At 31.8% G+C, this 15,144-nt stretch overlaps 1 pseudogene across 1 annotated transcript; it reads right to left on the minus strand.

Moving 5' to 3' along the window:
- Nucleotides 1-3,479: 3,479 nt before the first annotated feature.
- Nucleotides 3,480-4,546, minus strand: LOC149566180 (NDR1/HIN1-like protein 12 pseudogene; annotated as a pseudogene). The gene has a single exon (XR_016362141.1). The product of XR_016362141.1 is annotated as an NDR1/HIN1-like protein 12 pseudogene (transcript).
- Nucleotides 4,547-15,144: the final 10,598 nt, after the last annotated feature.

The following is a 15,144-nucleotide window of genomic DNA, read 5'->3' on the forward strand; positions in this document are numbered from 1 at the left end:
AATAGGAGCCAATGAAACTAAATTTAGAATTTTATGTCCTGCATGAAAGCCATAATGTGCGAAATTGTGGGTTTGGGGTAATGACAATACACATTAATATATATAAGATTATGTTATGGACAGGCTGAATTGCTGATGTTACACATAGAATAGAAAAGCATTAACTGGAAGTTATAATTAGCATGCAACAATGACATTTATTGTCTTGTATTGCAAAAGAAGACTTACTAGAAGGTTTAACTCCAAATAGAGAAGACCATTTTGCACCGCACTTCCCCTTCTACTTCCGCTGTGGCTCGCCATATTTTCCATTAATTAATTTGTTGACGTTACTAGATTATACTATTTATGTCTCAGATTGAATTAGACCTTGCAAGAATATGAATGATTTAGTTTTACTTAATATGAAGGTTGTTAAATTATTTGTAATATTGTGCTAACATAATAATCTTCTATTTCCCTCTCCTTTTTTATTTTATTAATCTTTATTCTTCCCCATTAACCATTTCTATTTTTTTGTGAACCAATTATAGTATAGTCTAATAAACATTGGTCTTTTTGTATTTCTTTGTTTATAATGAAGTCATATAATTAGTTCATTTAGATATTTATATTTCTCTATTTATATTGAAGTCTTATGCTTAGTTCATTTAGATATTTATATTTCAGGTAGATCTTTATGTACTTTGATTAGTTATATCTGTAAAAAATAAAATTAATAACACAGCTTAATGTATTTTCTTTTCATTCTCATCTAACAATTCTTACTTGAATAAACCCTATAATTTTAAATATTTACTACTCTCTTTAATAAATACTAGTGAATATCACGGCTAACTTAAATCATTAAAAAAAGTACCAAACTTGAGACATTGGGGAGTCTTTTGATCAATAAAAATAAAACCATGTTGAAAGTACACATATTAAGTAATTATGTCATATGTATGCATTTTCTTATATGAAATAAATGACCTGGTTTGGAGAATCGATAGTTGATATTGATAGATAACAATGGATGACCATTGAAAGAATCTAGCCCATTGAAATTACTATTATTCATAATAGTGACATGGAATATTATATCCAACCAATAGATATATAGGAGCATGTCAAAATATTCTAGTTCTGGTTGTGCTGCTGGTTCTGATCCTGATTATGGTGCTAGTTTTGGTATTCGTTCTAGTGCAAACACTAGAATGGGGGTTCAAAGCACTAGGTCCTTTAAAAAAGTTTGGCCTCGTAGTCTTGGATATTTGAGTAGGAATATTCAGTTGGAATTGGAGCCAGGAGTTGTTCTGCAAGCTCGAATGATTGTATATATACAATCATTCGAGCTTGCAGAACAACTCCTGGCTTCAATTCCAACTGAATATTCCTACTCAAACATTGAGATATATTACATCTATAACATAAGCTTATTGGTAATAAAATATAATTCTCTTTCTCAGTAAAACATTATATATAATTTATATTTTTATTGTTCCAATCATGTTTACACCTTTTTTTCGAAAAGACATTTTTTCTCAAATTGCTCTTCCATACCTTTTCGGTGTACCCATTCCAACCCAGATGGCCAATCTGACCTACCTCTTTTGTATTCTCAACTTTCTTTTGGCTAGGGCACAGTTTCATTCAAACTTGGGTGGATAAACAATCGGACAAGTCATATTTTCGATTTTCACTGAGTGAATGCACACTACTAGTCCACGTGAGGGAGAACAATCATGCAAGTCTGATTCTGTAGACTTGATGCAAACTTATTGAGTGATGATTTCCTCGTGGCAACATCTCCATGAATGTGTGCTCCATGGTGACCATGCATTCAAGGAGGCTCAGAGAACGGACATCCGGAAGTCAGTTCTATTTTGAATGGCTACGTGGCCATTAGAGTGAAGGATGCTTCTAGATGTGGGTGGTGGGAATGGAGTGACTTTGGGGAGATCTGTATCTCTATTGCTAGGCCACATACCAATTCTGGTAATATTGAAATCAGATGATTATTATCTTTAATTTATACAAATTGGATAGTTCTTATAAATTTCTTAATCTTGGTTTGAGTTGGTGATTGTAATATAGCTTGGATAAAGAGATAGGAAATATAGAGAAGACAAGAATAAGTACTTTCATATTTCTATAATGTATCTATTACACACTAATATGTGATCTTTCATACCTCTATAATGTAGAGGTTAATAGATACACTAATATATGATTGTATCTATTACTGATTACAAATTTATTTTTATTTTGAACCTTTTATTAAACCCAGAAACGACGTGATTGACCAAATAATAAGAAAAATATTCAGGACAGCTTCTTTGCTAATAGATAATAGTCTTAGACCGGGGAGAAAAGTATTGCAAATTGACTTAGTAAAATATTATACTTTGTTTTTCATTTTATTATTTTTATATTTTTGTCGCGTTGTTGACTTAAAATGGATAAGAACTAATACTATAGAAACATTTAGCCATTAATTAAGTGTCGGAAGTGAGGATGAATTTGAAGAAAATTCTTGTCGTGCTGAAGCCGCTGCAAAATGTATTGGTCATTTGACTACTCCGAGTCAGGTCAATAACGAAAGGAATAATCTAAAAGATGACTTACACTTACAGAACAGCTTGGAATTTTTTTTATCATGATTTTTAGATTGTTGATAAATGTGTAAATGAATATGAAGATATGATGAATTAATAATATGTGTGAATCAAAGTGGATCCTGTTGATCAGTATAAAAGAATAGGAGCCAATGAAACTAAATTTAGAATTTTATGTCCTGTATGAAAGCCATAATGTGCAAAATTGTGGGTTTGGGGTTATGACAATACACATTAATATATATGAGATTATGTCATGGACAGGCAGAATTGTTGATGTTACACATAGAATAGAAAAGCATTAACTGAAAGTTAAAATTAGCATGCAATCATGAGATTTATTATCTTGTATTGCAAAAGAAATGATTAAAATTACACCTTGTTTGTACAATTTATGTTAATTTAATGTTCAATTGTAAATGTTTTATAAAATTCATTTTACTATTTTAAAAAATCAAAATTGTGTCTATCATTCTAAACTTATTTTTTAATTAAGTTATATAGATATATTAATGTTGGTTGATATCTAGTTAAAATCATATGTATAGTATGTTATATCTGATATGAGATTTCAAGGGTATTTTATCTTTGTCCTAAAAAACTAAAGGCTTTGATATATGTGATGGAAGATTAATTTCTTATATTATTTCTTGGATCAATATGTATTTTCATTTATTTGCTCTTCTCATGATAGATCATATGATGTGCTTTCTAAAAATTAATTATACAATCAATATTAAAAAATAAAATAATTTACATCAACAAGAATTGTGTAAATCTGATAGACTTAATAACAACACATTTTATGTTACTTCTAGTATTTCACATGCATAAAAGATTGTTAAAATAAGTTTTATCAAAGTTTCATAAATAAAACAGAACTACAATAACTCCATTAGTATTAACAGAGAATATTATGTTTGAAATGGTTAAAGTGGGAAAGAATGTACAAGAACATGTATATTCTTTGCACTAGATATATTGATACACATTGCACTATTTAACTGTACAAATGCTCGAGAATTTTCTCATACATAACTGAGCACATGTTTACAAATTCATACTTTAGATTGAACTTAAGTTTAAATTATTCTAAACAAGCCAACACAAGATCTGACTAATTCAAATATTTCAACAAACGTTCATACCCATTTCCCAACATCGAAAACCCAATACACGAAACAACTCATCTCTCCTCAGCTCAGACGCTGACATCACACCTGGTATCCTCCTGAAGTTGAGCGCCACTAAGACTCATGAGAGCGAAACAATTAACATTGAGATGATAATGCCCAGAAGTCCACGTCCCGACCTTCCACCGGATCTCACCCCCGACCCTCACATCCACAGGAAGAACTCCGTTCTGCTGCACGCCTCTCAAGCGTTCTACAACAGACGGAGCCAACGGAACGGCGCTCCCGTTCAGAACAGCAGAGATAGTTCTGTCCTCATTGGTCCCCTGGTAGAACGGGGTCAACGGGATATAGGGGGTGATCTGCTGGGTCATGTAAGTGGCGTAGGCGGTGAGCCGGTCATAGTAGATGCCGATCCGGTCGTTAGGGTTGCGCGAAATGATGGTGAATTGCAGGGAAGAGGTGAGCGTACCATCGGCTGTGAGGTTCAACTGACGGATAAGGGCGTCCTGCACATAGAACCGTGGCTTGTGCGGATGGAGGGCTAAGTATATGACCAGGATAACGAAGAGAACGAGTGCAATGAAAATTAAGAGGCCTTTGCAGAGCCTGCGCTTGAACTTATCCTCAGGAAACCCTAGACGTATGCCCATGAATTTGGGCTGATAATAATAGCGGCTGTAAGACATTTTGTGTTTTGCGTGCTCTTTTTACAGACTGAATCTGAGTTGAAGGCACTAGGAAGGAATGCGAGATGTGTGTTACTAGCGAAGGCTTGATGGTGTTGTTATAGTGGAAATGGGAAAAAGATTCTGTAATTAGTCTGAATTAAAGAATGGTCTGAGAAATTTCGTTGGCTTGACGAAGGGAGCACACTCTCTTCACGGTATCTTCCTTTGTGGGGGCAGTGACATTTCCGTGCTTTGACGACTATCCACTTGGATTTGACCCTAGAAACATCTCCTTTAATCAAACAGTAGTTGCGTGTCATTGTTGAGGAGTGCGAATGCCTCTTGTATTCTCATACTTTTCTTGATTGGAATAGTCAAATTGGTCCATAATAATATTATAAGTATTACTAGGTGAGATTTATTTAGGTATTTCAACTTGTTCACATATGGGTTCTCACTAAGCTAATTGTAAGACTGATTGTTTGACTAGTATTATCTCTCTTTGTAAGACTAATTGTTTGACGAGTAAAAATATTGTTATTTAAATTAAATAATAATAATAAAATGACTTTTCACATTGTAGTTTCTCCAAAATCTTTTCACATTGCAATTTGTGTTAAATCTACACAATAAAAAGATTTTAGTAAAGGATGTAAATATTTATTAATATGGTAAGATGATGAAAAAAAATTAGTGTACATTATAATTATATACATACATCCGCGTGCACTTGTGTGTGTATATACACACACACACATTGTAATGTCTCACCTGGAGATCCTTGGAACATGGATAGATAAGTGCCATACAAATTTTTTTTAAAAACAAGCATGGATGCACATGAAAGTCAACATGCTAAAGATCACAAAGATCACAACGGAAGACTTAAACACCAAATCCAAACATCCAGTGATCTTCTAGTGTCACTAACTATTGACACAGTCAAATCACTACTACATGGTAGCATATTTTAAGACATGAGTTTTAGACAACATTTTTCTTTTGTCTTTAATGTTTTAGCTTTTTCTATTTTTTAAAGAATTTTAATTAACGCATTTACCTTTTGTTTCTAATACGAAAAAATTTAAAGATCATGAAAAGTTTAAGCGGGAATAAAAAATTGATAGGTAGAGGAAAGAGTGAGAGGGCCCGTTTGGTTGTTGGAATAGGAATAGAAAAGTTGGAATACATTTTCCATTTTCTGTTTGGTTCGTCATTTGGAATAGGGAATTGGACTACGTATTCCCATTTTGCCTTTAAAATGAGCTTATACCCATTCCAAAAAATACATATTATTGGAATAGCCATTCCTATTCCCAATATTACATGCCTATTCTCCATTCCTATGCCTGTGACCAAACGGGCCCTGAAAGAGGGCAGAAATTTTGTAGGGTTTTTAACTGATCTAAGAGAAACTTTCAATTGAAGTTGGATAGAACAGAAGGGAAAGAATCTGGAAGCAAAGCCATGTTTATAACACCGAGTTGAATAAGAGATTTGACAAAGAAGCCAAGCTTTTTGAATTCTTATCTTGCGTAAGACCTTAATTCTTTGTCTGATACAATGGTATTTACAGTGTAATGCCCCGCCAAGCGATCCAAAGAATTTTACTAAGTTTGCCAAACAAATTTTTTTTTTTTTAAACATGAAAGATAAAATCATTCATAACATTTGCGGAAGCAATAGCAACAATTCAAATGAAAATAAACATAACATATATACATAACAGGCTACATTCTTTAAAGATTCCTTAACGTTGTATCACATCTAAATTAACTATTCATCTAACATCCCATCCTTATGAAATAACAATGATACATCCAATGTACTTAAACAATATACAAGTGTCTTTTTGTAATTATATTTTAGTTTAGCTCAATCATCCACTGTACATATCACAGGGTATGAAAAGCTTAAAAGAATAAACATCCAAGTAAATAAAGTGCATCATCATCATCTAATATTAATCCATGATGCAATAACATAAATGAAACCACATATCATACATGATACATCATCACAAAAGATATAAACATCCATCACAAAAGATAATCATATATCACAAACATAAATAATTAAGTGCACGGTTCCTCCAAACCGTAAATAGCATTATTAGACCATCGTGGATCCTAGCCATCTCTCCGTGCGTAACATTCCAAAGCACCGAAGAGATCAGCGGTATTAACATAGTAGGAATGTCACTCCTAAAATATCCTACTAACATGCAAAGTAAAGCATAATAAATCATCAACTAACATATGCAAAGTAAAGCAAATCATCAATATAAGAAACATACCAGTAAATACATCCATCATAAGGTATATTATCTATCATAATGCTCCAAGAACATAATGAAGAATAAATACCAACCAAGGATACTCCAACCACGGTGTCTCGGATGGATCTCAAATGATAAGAGTGAAAATACACTACCACCCGACCGTGTGGAACCTAAGTGGTCCACTCCCACCGTGCTGAGAAGATAATATCAAGTCCCAAACAGGATATCAATTCACGAAGCACAAATCTCTATAAGTCCAGAAATCCTAAGAGTATACTAACTCAAAGGTTCCATCACACAAAACTGACATCTAATTCCCAGAGGCACACAAAGACATGTAGGAAACCTACTCTGCAAGCGGGAAAGTGTCATCGCATTTATCACGTACAAGTTACCCTGACAGTTAGCTAAACTCCACGAGTCCATACTGATCTCATGCGGCCACTAGTATCCTCTCATACTGACAAGGCATACTACGGAATGCACGGTCGTAACCATGCGTTCTCACTACTCCCATCCTAGCCTGTACAAGCACTCAAGGCATGGGCGAGAATATCAAAACAATTATCTTTTTAGGTTCATTTAATCCCCACTTAGTGTGTAAATGTTATCACTTATTAACCAAACTGTAAATGAGTTACCCTGGCAGCCACTTAGGGCCCCGACCCCCATTGCAAGCCACTTCCCGACACTACAAGTAGATTACCTACGCTAAGCTCATGGAATCATAAATCTCAAAATCATAAAAGATAATCCATGATAAAATCATCAAATATCCATAATAAGAATCATCAAATCTCCAAGATAAGAATCATTAAATCTCCATGAGCATCTGAAAAAGCATCCATAGAAAATCATGACTACAACAGTTCTCTATTGGCAACTGAAGGCATCACTGATAATCATAAGTATCAATTGGTTCTCAATAACCAAAATATATCTCAAGATAAATGGTTCTCAACAAGCAACCAAGAATATCTCAAAATCATACTGATCGAAGACTCCAAAATGGTTGAGTCAAACATGTCACAACATGACATCATCAAGAAATAAATCCATATTTCAGTCCCATCATGGCCACTAGAAAGTAATCTAAGGATAACTGATCGATGACTCAAAAATGATTAGCTCAAGCATCTCAGATATATATACATCTCAGCTTCACACATGAAGGCTGAAGAACAAATACAAACATTTCATAGAGCATACGATCACATAACCATGGTTGGGTTTATAAAGATCAAGACCAAATAAGATCAACATGCCATCACATCTCATAATCCCCGAGCCTCTGGTAACATCCTAGGACTGGTCAACACTAGTCAACCCAAAACTCAAAACAAGAAGCATATAGAATACACGATGTAAACACATGTTTTGGTTTACTAAATTCACATAGTTGAATAATGTGTAGGGGTTTCCAGTTTTCTGTTTGCAAGTATACTTCAAGTGTTTTAAGTTTCATCATTTGACCTACAAGTCAACCCAATTGTTCCCCGATAGCATTACCCTTCCATTATTAACAATTACATTCTAAGAATAACTTAAGGATAAATATTCACTAAACTAATCATCATTGACCTTCATTAAATTGTCTTTTATATTTAACCATGATCCATATTCTAATTGATTAACCTTTCAACTTTTTTTAGGATCATTATTCGTTATATTATAAGAGGACCAATTATCATTCTTCGAATAAAAGATTATAACTTTATTAAAATGATCAATTACATTAATCAATTAACATAGGTCCATATTCTAATAGTCCTCAATTAAATATTACTAAGTCTTCACCATCAAATATCTAAGGTCATCATTCAAGTCATAAGAATAAGACCTATCAACTTGATATCAATATTTCTACAATCTTATTAAAAGAATTATATCAATTAAATATTCATTACTTAACTTAATTGTTAATTAAATCTAATTAACTCTCATTGATTGATTTAATTAATAATTACATAATCATAGCAACGTTTCAATTAATATCAGTTGACTAATAACTAACTATAATTCTGTATGATAAAAGTCAACTATAATTCAATACTCAAAAGATCATATTAATAATTCAATAATAATTATTGAAAATCTTAAATGACCATATTCGTCATCTTTCAAAGAATACCAACATTCACTTAACAAATTCGTATTATCATTAATCTTTTCAAATAAGACTCTATCGCACAACTTAATTATTAATATCATAGTTATAATATCAACTCAATGAATATCAATTGATTAAAAATCAATTATAATCCAACTCCAAAATTTATTATCTTTTACCAAATTTCAATCAATAAATAATCTCCACTAGATTAACTCTAATCAAATTTGTTGATATCTATTTAAACCATTATTTATTAATAGTTTGCTAGTCCTTACAAACATTAATAAATAATAAACTCCTCAAACTATACATACTCGATCTATAGAATCTTTCCATAAACTCATTAGTTAATATTTGGCTAACTCTTAACTCCATTACGGTATTCAAACGTATTAACCAATAACATAATAATTCAGTCTTAATCCAATATTATTCAGAGTTTCTAAATTTAAATCAAAATAATATAAATTATCATCTTACAATTATTTAATCAATATTAAAATCAACCATTAGACTCCATTTTCTAATTGTTCTAATAATATTTTGTCTATATAAATGTTGTTTGAAAGAGATCCCTATCACAAACCAATAAGACTCATTGTAGATTTTAACATGAATAATCTCCAAATTCTTAACATTATCATCTTCATTAAACAACTCTAAAATTGTTTAATATATATTAAATAGTATCTAATATACATTATAAAAAGTCCACTATATAAACTATATTAAAATCTCTTTTCTTTTAATTTTCTCTCTTCCATTTACTTAGATTGACTAATAATTAATTACACTTCTTCTACTATTAATTAATCTTAATTAAATTTGATTTAATTAGATTAGATAATAAACCATATAAAACTAATGCATATTAATAAGATTCTAATAAGGGAAGATTTCAATAATATATTAATTCATTCCATGCTTTGATATATTATTTTTATGAAGTTTAAGGATAAAGAACTCTTGGTTATGGGAAATGGAGAAATATCTGTCTTTGAGTAAAATAGTCCCAGTACGAAGGTCATATCTCCCTAATGAACCGTTGGATCGAGCTGAAATTTAAATATGTTGGAGAGGGCCAAGTTGCACCAATTCTGACTGAAGCGATCGAATAAATTCGATCCCGATAAAAAGTTATGAATGACTGAGTTCGGATCTATCCAAGGGACAGTGACATGACAATTAAAAATTTCTTCTTAAATAATTGTTCTCTAAATTTATCCAATAATTTCACTAATGGATTTGGCCATAAATCTTCAAACCATTTTCAAATCTATTTCAATTTTATTCTAATTCAAACCTAAACCCGTTTAGATCTAATTTCTTCCTTAATTGGATCTAAGGTTTTTCTATTATTTTCTTTGCAACCATATATATTTAGATTCCAATTTAATTGTAGATTCAATCACAAAGAGTATTCAGACACATATAAAAAACATGATGAAGACAAGAAGAGAAATAGTGTAAAGGGAATATGAGAATATCACGAGTGCACCTGGACACTGATGCTAATTTACCATGCCTCAGAAGTCCATAAAAAATTCCTTCCTTCTCCAACATTCACAAATTCCTCCATGATCCAACACAACCGAAATTCCCACGTGACAAGAAGTGTCGAATTCTGATGCTAATTCGCTCTTCCTCAAAAAACCTGCAGAGCAAGCTCCCTTCTTTAGAGTTCTTGAGTTCTTCAATGCTACAATTGCTCTCCACGCTATATCCCTAAGCTTCTATGAATGCCTGAATATAAAGAGCCCTCAAGAAACCTTTGGAATGCTTCTTGAAATCGCTGAAAGGTGTCACAAACTAAGCATAGGTCTTTTCCAATTCTTTTTTGACGAGTCATAGAATTGTAGACACCTTGTGCTTAATTGATGCACTAATCCCCATGTTGTTGACACATGTTAATTCTCATGCAAGCTTATAACTCCAATTTACTTTTTAAATAATCTCTATTTAAATTTTATAACTTTCATTTTAATTTTTATAACTTTTATTATTATTATTTTATTTATTACTTTATTATTATTAATTTTAATTTCTAGTTTTTTTTTATTTAATTCCTTACCTCAATAATTCACATTTAATTAATCACAATCAAAATATCAAAGATCATGATATTTTATTAATTTTTTTAAATAAATAATTTATTAATTAAATCTATTTATTAAGACTTAATTAATGAAAAATTCACCATAGACTTTCAAGATAAAATATGAAAACCCATCATAGAACAAATCATAAAATAAATCTAAAGGGTTAAAAATCACGGAATATGTCATCCGACACATTAGGTGGGTATTCAACTCAGATACTTGTCCTAATTTTTTAATTAGGACAAATGGCTCAAAGGGTTGGGATTTGGACTTGAGAATTTATCTCCCTTCTCTTATCATTGAGATAATGTGATAGGGTATGCTCATCCTAGCAATTCATGGAACTCGATACCTGGTATCTGCAACCTGCATAAAAATCATGCATGTACAAACACAATATATACTAAACTAAACAGACAATGGTAGGAAGTGGTGCATCGTGTAAATTCCGACTAGCGGGTGACTACGACTCCCTTCCTTAACCACATTAGACACGCCATACAAAAGTACACACGCACACCATACACATGCAAGTATGGGGTAAGTATCCATAAGAAAGCACATATGATAATAAATCATCTTACTAATCATCATTAATAATTAAAAGCAATGTAATAATCATCATCAATAATTGCGAACACTAAAAATAATCATCATACATACATGAAATGTAGAGTCTAAATAATCATATCACATAATAAACTGAATCCATAGCACAATATCTGATAATCTCAAAAGAATGTTGCTAATCAACAACATAAAACTAGTTCTAAAAGAGTTCAGCAACGATAACAAAATGTGAACCAGGGGTAGGCACTACATCCACCCCCCGTGGGATTAGGCTTACTCCTAGAAGCCCACAGGAATGAAAAACTAAGATATTCACTATGTGGGTCCCATTGAACCCTTTCCCTCTGTAGAGAAACATGTTTCCACTGAGGATATTACAACACCCTTAGAACAATATGATTCTCGTTTAATGGTAAGCCGAAAACCATATCGATCCAATATTTATTCTTTTAACAACTACTAAAATAGATCCATTAATTCATTCTAAACAAGAGCAACTTAATGATTGCAAAGATAAACAGAGGTTTACTACCTTACAACATAGATAAAAGATACATGTTTTGCAGCTAGAATGAGTTTCAATTTTTAGTTTTGCCTTCGTTTAAATTTTCAGTAAAATTTTTAATTTTGAAAGCTAAGTGTTGAAATATAAAAAAAATATGCAAGTAACAGTTTTAAGTTCTATTTCAGTTCACCTAGTTTCAAGTTTTCAGTTTGAAAAAGATACACATGATAGTTTTAAGTTTTCGTTTTATTCAACTAGTTAATAACTAGTAGCATTCCAATATATCCAGAGCTCCCAATGTTGAAATTCGGGCTCTGATACCAAATGTAATGCCCCGCCAAAGAATCCAAAGAATTTTACTAAGTTTGCCAAACAATTTTGTTTTTAAAACATGAAAGATAAAACCATTCATAACATTTGCGGAAGCAATAGCAATAATTCAAATAAAAATAAACATAACATATATACATAACATGCTACATTCTTTAAAGATCCCTTAACATTGTATCACATCTAAATTAACTATTCATCTAACATCCCATCCTTATGAAATAACAATGATACATCCAATGTACTTAAACAATGTACAAGTGTCCTTTTGTAATTATATTTTAGTTTAGCTCAATCATCCACTGTACATATCACAGGGTATGAAAAGCTTAAAAAAATAAACATCCAAGTAAATAAAGTGCATCATCATCATCTAATATTAATCCATGATACAATAACATAAATGAAACCACATATCATACATGATACATCATCACAAAAGATATAAACATCCATCACAAAAGATAACCATATATCACAAACATAAATAATTAAGTGCACGATTCCTCCCAACCGTAAATAACATCATTAGACCATCGTGGATCCTAGCCATCCCTCCGTGCGTAACATTTCAAAGCACCGAAGAGATCATCGATATTAATATAGTAAGAATGTCACTCCTAAAACATCCTACTAACATGCAAAGTAAAGCATAATAAATCATCAACTAACATATGCAAAGTAAAACAAATCATCAATATAAGAAACATACCAGTAAATACATCTATCATAAGGTATTTTATCTATCATAATGCTCCAAGAACATAATGAAAAATGAATACCAACCAAGGATACTCCAGCCACGGTGTCTCGGACGGATCTCAAATGATAAGAGTGAAAATACACTACCACCCGACCGCGTGGAACCTAAGTGGTCCACTACCACCGTGCTGAGAAGATAATTTCAAGTCCCAAATAGGATATCAATTCATGAAGCACAAATCTCTATAAATTCAAGAATCCTAAGAGTATACTAACTCAAAAATTCCATCACACAAAACCAACATCTAATTCCCAGAGGCACACAAAGACATGTAGGAAACCTACTCTGCAAGCAGGAAAGTGTCATCGCATTTATCACGTACAAGTTACTCTGACAGTTAGCTAAACTCCATGGGTCCATACTGATCTCATGCGGCCACTAGTATCCTCTCATACTGACAAGGTATACTACAGAATGCACGGTCGCAACCATGCGTTCTCACTACTCCCATCCTAGCCTGTACAAGCACTCAAGGCATGGGTGAGAATATCAAAACAATTATCTTTTTAGGTTCATTTAATCTCCATTTAGTGTGTAAATGTTATCACTTATTAACCAAACTTACAATGAGTTACCTTGGCAGCCACTTAGGGCCCCGACCTCCATTGCAAGCCACTTCTTGACACTACAAGTAGATTACCTACCCTAAGCTCATGGAATGATAAATCTCAAAATCATAAAAGATAATTCATAACAAAATCATCAAATATGCATAAAAGCATCAAATATCCATAATAAGAATCATCAAATCTCCAAGATAAGAATCATTAAATCTCCATGAGCATCTGAAAAAGCATCCATAGAAAATCATGATCATAACAGTTCTCTATTGGCAACTGAAGGCATACTGATAATCATAAGTATCAATTGGTTCTCAACAATCAAAATATATCTCAAGATAAATGGTTCTCAACAAGCAACCAAGAATATCTCAAAATCATACTGATCGAAGACTCCAAAATGGTTGAGTCAAACATGTCACAACATGACATCATCAAGAAATAAATCTATATTTCAGTCCCATCATGGCCACTAGAAAGTAATCCAAGGATAACTGATCGATGACTCAAAAATGATTAGCTCAAGCATCTCAGATATATATACATCTCAGCTTCACACATGAAGGTTGAAAAACAAATACAAACATTTCATAGAGCATATGATCACATAACCATGGTTGGGCTTATAAAGATCAAGACCAAATAAGATCAACATGCCATCACATCTCGTAATCCTCGAGCCTCTGGTAACATCCTAGGACTGGTCAACACTAGTCAACCCAAAATCCAAAACACGAAGCATATAGAATACACGATGCAAACACATATTTTTGTTTACTAAATTCACATAGTTGAATAATGTGTAGGGGTTTTCAGTTTTCTATTTGCAAGTATACTTCAAGTGTTTTAAGTTTCATTATTTGACCTACAAGTCAACCCAATTGTTCCCCGATAGCATTACCCTTCCATTATTAAAAATTACATTCTAAGAATAACTTAAGGATAAATATTCACTAAACTAATCATCATTGACCTTAATTAAATTGTTCTTTATATTTAACCATGATCCATATTCTAATTGATTAACCTTTCAACTTTTTTTAGGATCATTATTCGTTATATTATAAGAGAACCAATTATCATTCTTCAAATAAAAGATTATAACTTTATTAAAATGATCAATTACATCAATCAATTAACGTAGGTCCATATTCTAATAGTCCTCAATTAAATATTACTAAGTCTTCACCATCAAATATCTAAGGTCATCATTCAAGTCATAAGAATAAGACCTATCAACTTGATATCAATATTTCTACAATCTTATTAAAAGAATTATATCAATTAAATATTCATTACTTAACTTAATTGTTAATTAAATATAATTAACTCTCATTGATTGATTTAATTAATAATTACATAATCATAGCAACATTCCAATTAATATCAGTTGACTAATAATTAACTATAATTCTGTATGATAAAAGTCAACTATAATTCAATACTCAAAATATCATATTAATAATTCAATAATAATTATTGAAAATCTTAAATGACCATATTCGTCATTTTTCAAAGAATA

The sequence above is a fragment of the Cupressus sempervirens genome, chromosome 3 (genome assembly GCF_028749045.1).
Source record: "Cupressus sempervirens isolate cs-2001-9-10 chromosome 3, ASM2874904v1, whole genome shotgun sequence".
Taxonomy (NCBI): domain Eukaryota; kingdom Viridiplantae; phylum Streptophyta; class Pinopsida; order Cupressales; family Cupressaceae; genus Cupressus; species Cupressus sempervirens.